This window comes from Triticum urartu, chromosome 1 (genome assembly GCF_003073215.2).
Source record: "Triticum urartu cultivar G1812 chromosome 1, Tu2.1, whole genome shotgun sequence".
In the NCBI taxonomy this organism is placed as follows: domain Eukaryota; kingdom Viridiplantae; phylum Streptophyta; class Magnoliopsida; order Poales; family Poaceae; genus Triticum; species Triticum urartu.
Window position 1 is genome coordinate 444,736,641 of NC_053022.1, and position 5,432 is coordinate 444,742,072.

Genomic DNA, 5,432 nt, shown 5'->3' on the forward strand with positions numbered 1-5,432 from the left:
CATGAACATAACTATCGTGAAGGCTATGTTGATTTTGTTTCAACTACATGCGTGAACATGTGCCAAGTCAAGTCACTTAAATCATTCAGAGGAGGATACCACCCTATCATACCACATCATAACCATTTTAATAGCATGTTGGAACGCAAGGTAAACCATTATAACTCATAGCTAATCAAGCATGGCACAAGAAACTATGATCTCTAGTTATCATTGCAAACATGTTTATTCATAATAGGCTGAATCAGGAATGATGAACTAATCATATTTACAAAAACAAAAGAGGTCGAGTTCATACCAGCTTTTCTCATCTCAGTCAGTCCATCATATATCGTCATAATTGCCTTTCTCTTGCATGACCGAACGATGTGAATAATAATAATAGTGCACGTGCATTGGACTAAGCTGGAATCTGCAAGCATTCAATAAACAGGAGAAGACAAGGCAATATGGGCTCTTTTGTCAGATCAATAATAATGCATATAAGAGCCACTTTAACAATTTAATTATGGTCTTCTCCTATCGACCCCCAAAGAAAAGAAAAGAAATAAAACTATTTACACGGGAAAGCTCCCAACAAGCAAAAGAAGAACAAGAGATCTTTTTGGGTTTCTTTTTAATTACTACTACAAGCATGGAAAGTAAACTAATTAAAAGCTACAACTAATTTTTTTGGTTTTCTTAAGGTTTATCAAGCACACAAGAAGAAAGCATAAAAAGAAAAATAAACTAGCATGGATGATACAATGAAAAAGTATGAGCACCGACATCTAGCAATGAGTGTGTGAGCATAAATGTAATGTCGGTGAGAAATACGTACTCCCCCAAGCTTAGGCTTTTGGCCTAAGTTGGTCTATGGCCTTGGCTGGCCTGGCGGATATCCATAATAATAGTTGTTAGGGTCATACTGTGATGCAGCACCTATCGCCTGCTGAGCTGCAGCGTGGCGACGAGCAGCCTCCTCTCTCCTCTCGTACTCATCTGCCTCATCTCTGGTAATAATATATCCTCTGTAAGTGCATCTAGTGCCACCCCTAGTTGGTTTTGGAGTATTGACGACAAACCTAGTTGAGGAACTAATGTGTTTGTGAGAATTGCAGGATAACACAGGTAGAATTCCCTCATTGATTCGGTTTTCCTACCAGAGATGACCCCTAAAAATGTATGAAGACATTGAAGTCAAAAGTGGTATATGAAGATATTCACATTGAAGACTATGACAAGAGAAGACACCACATGAAGCCTATGGAGCTCGAAGACTTAGATCTTTCGTAGTTCTCTTTCTTCTGTGTTAAGTCATAGGAACCACCGTACTGTTAAGTGGGGTCCAAGAGAACCAGTCAGAATGACTGAAGTGATGCTTAAACAAAACCTATGTCTTCGAGTGAAGACTTTGAGAGCGAATCTTGTCCAGAGTCGGGCAAGTCAGCTTTGCTTGAAGTCCAAGTAAAGTTGCCGTGTGAGTTTGAAATCTGACCGTTGGAACACGTGTCAGTTCCTTAGTGACCCAGGGTCATTTCGGACAAATCAGGTCGGGTTGCCAAGTGGCTATAAATAGCCCACCCCCTACAACCATAAATGGTTGGCTTCTCAGATTCAGAGTACGGCTTTTGTCGTTTTAGAGCAACCCACCTCGAAGCCTTTGAGAGAGAATTCCTTGCGAGGATAAAGCCCTAACCACCCAGAGCCAAAGAGAATTAGGCATCACTTAAGTCTTCTTGTCTGTGTGATCTGAAGACTTATTACACTTGAGGACTGTGCATCCTCCAGCCGGTTAGGCATCGCGTTCTGAGCATCCAAGAGACATTGTGGATTGCCGGTGAACGAAGTCTGTGAAGGTTTGGGAGTCTACCTTGAAGACTTACTAGAGTGATTGGGCAAGGTCTGTGTGACCTTAGCTCAAGGGGAATACGGTGAGGACTGGGTGTCCTGAGCTGCGTGTTCAGGACTGGGTGTCCGGGACTGTGTGTCCTAAGGTTTAAATACCTAGCCGCCCTAACCAGACGTACAGTTGTCACAGCAACTGGAACTGGTCCAACAAATCATTGTCTTCAGCGAGTCACTGGTTTCATCTTCCCTTCCCTTTACTTACTGTTACTCCTTGTGAAGTCATTGTATGTTCGCACTATCTTTTGTCTTCACTGAGTGACTGCGTGTTCTGTGTGGCTTCACGATATCTTCCTACCTGATCCTTACTACATTGCTGCTATTAGTCATTGTGCTTTCACTCTACTGAATACTTGACTATGGCTTGCCTAGTGTAGTCTACCTTCCGCTGCAGGGTAATAGGTATATTTCTATCGTTTGTCTTCATAACTTCCACGTTTTGAAGACTTTCATAAAAATCGCCTATTCACCCCCCCTCTAGTCGATATAACGCACTTTCATCCTCCTCTTGTCTGATAATCAAAGAAAGCAGGAGCAGGGAGAGTAATACGGACAGCACGGCGTCTGTCAAAGATTAGTCGTTACTGGAGAGGTGATTCATTCCTCTCGACAAACTGGTGGTGAACCATAGCATTAAAATCTAGATAGGCAGGAGGTAATTCAATATCATCTTCGCGCACATCTATACCAAGAAAATTAGCTACACGGGTTGCATAAATTCCACCAAAGAAATCTCCATTACGTCTATTAAGACGCAACCTACATGCAACAATGGCTCCCAAATTATATGATTTGTTTCCTAACACAACACTCCTAAGAATACTGAGGTCAGGGACACACACGTGACATGCCTCATCTTTACCATTTATGCATCTACCTATAAAGAGAGCAAAATAATGTATAACAGGAAAGTGAATGCTCCCTATGGTACCTTGTGTAATATCTCTAGATTCTTCCACAGTTATATCAGCAAGAAAATCTCTAAATTCAGATTTGCGAGGATCCCTTATACTACCCCATTGTGGAAGTTTGCATGCAGCGGTAAAATCCTCTAAGTCCATGGTATAAGATTTATCATAAAGACCAAACAGGACAGTTGGAGAATTACGTGAAGTGGAAAATTCAAACCTCCTCACAAAGGAACTAGTGAGCTCATGATACTGACTGCACTTCTCTTCCTCAAAGCTCACGAGATAAGCGTTACGCAAATATGTGTTGAATTCTTCTTTTATTCCCGCTTGATCCATAAAATTTTCAGAAGGCCACTCACAAGGACGCACTGGAGCGTCTCTTGGTGGCTCTTCGTCAGCATCACGCATTGCAAGCCTGGGTCCTTGCTTCTTTGAAGAACCACCTTGGAACATTTTCCTAAGCATTTTTCTTCCTCTGAAAAATTCTGAAAATTTTTAGAGCATAATTGGTTTGCTGCCAAAAATTGGCATGCCAATGTTTGTCATTGTGCCAAATATTGGCAACTACTTGGTTGGCTACGAGTTGTTTTGCTTCTCTCACATGAAGTTGCCAATAGTTGGTAAGTCTCGGTATTGCCAATAGTTGGCAGTGCCAACATCTGGCAAGCCAAATATTGGTAGCAAACCAATTATGCTCTTAGTAACTTCAAAATAAAAGTAAATCAAACTCAATAATATTGATAGCAACTACACCTACAAGTGCCTAGGGCCTTTATCATGCATCAAAACTACTTTTGATCATATAAATTTGACATGCAAGCTCAAGAACAAGGTCATGTAAGCAGCAAAAATTTGCAATGAATAAAGCACTAGAACAAAAACTAATTGGACCAATGGAGGAGTCACATACCAAGGAACAATCTCCCCAAGCAGTTTTGTGAGAGGTGCTTTGAGCAAGGAGATCGAAAATGGCAGCAAAACGAGCTTGGACTCGGGTTTGAGCTGGTTTTTCGTGTTTGGAGGAGGAAGATGAAGTGTCTGGGTGCAGGAATAAGTGGAGGAGCGCCACCGTGGGCCCATGAGGCAGGGGGTGCCCTAGGGGGGCAGGCGCGCCCTCCACCCTCGTGGCAAGGTGGTTGGCCCCCTTGGTGTGTTCTTTGTTCCATAAATCCTCAAATATTCTAGAAAAAATCATATTTAATTTTCGGGGCATTTGGAGAACTTTTATTTTCGAGGTATTTTTATATTACACGGATAATCAGATAATAGACAGAAAAATATTTATTTTTATTTTATTTAATATAAATAACAGAAAGTAGAAGTGGGGTACAGAAGGTTGTGCCTTCTAGTTTCATCCATCTCATGATCATCAAAAGGAATCCACTAACAAGGTTGATCAAGTCTTGTTAACGAACTCATTCCGAATAACATGGAACCGGAGAAATTTCGAACAACACTATGTTACCTCAATGGGGATATGCACATCCCCAATAATAAGAATATCATATTTCTTCTTGACAGTAGGAAGAGGAAATTCAAAACCTCCAAATATAATCAATGGAATTTTTCCAATAGAGTTGATACTATGAACTTGAGGTTGTTTCTTCGGAAAGTGTACCGTATGCTCATTACAATTAACATGAAAAGTGACATTGCCTTTAGTGCAATCAATAACAGCCCCTGTAGTATTCAAAAAGGGTCTTCCAAGAATAATAGACATACTATCGTCCTCGGGAATATCAAGAATAACAAAGTCCGTTAAAATAGTAACATTTGCAACTACAACAGGCACATCCTCACAAATACCGACAGGTATAGCAGTTGATTTATCAGCCATTTCCAAAGATATTTCAGTAGGTGTCAACTTATTCAAATCAAGTCTATGATATAAAGAGACAGGCATAACACTAACACCGGCTCCAAGATCACATAAAGCAGTTTTAACATAGTTTCTTTTAATAGAGCATGGTATAGTGGGCACTCCTGGATCTCCAAGTTTCTTTGGTATTCCACCCTTAAAAGTATAATTAGCAAGCATGGTGGAAATTTCAGCTTCCGGTATCTTTCTTTTATTTTTAATAATATCTTTCATGTACATAGAATAAGGATTTGTTTTGAGCATATCAGTTAATCGCATACAAAAAAGATAGGTCTAATCATTTCAGCAAAGCGCTCAAAATCCTCATCATCCTTTTCTTGGATGGTTTGGGAGGAAAAGGCATGGGTTTCTGAACCCAAGGCTCTCTTTCTTTACCATGTTTCCTAGCAATAAAATATTTCTTATCATAACGTTGATTCTTTCATTGTGGGTTATCAAGATCAACAGTAGGTTCAATTTCTATATCATTGTCATTACTAGGTTGAGCATCATTATGAACATTATTATTAATATTATCATTAGTTTCAGGTTCATTACCAGGTTGTGTTTCAGCATCAGAAATAGAAATATCATTTGGATTCTCACGTGTTTCAACAATAGGATCACTAGAAGCATGCAAAGTCCTATCATTTTTCTTTTTCTTCTTTTTGGAAGAACTAGGTGCATCTATATTATTTCTCTGAGAATCTTGCTCAATTCTCTTAGGGTGGCCTTCAGGATACAAAGGTTCCTGAGTCATTCTACCAGTTCTAGTA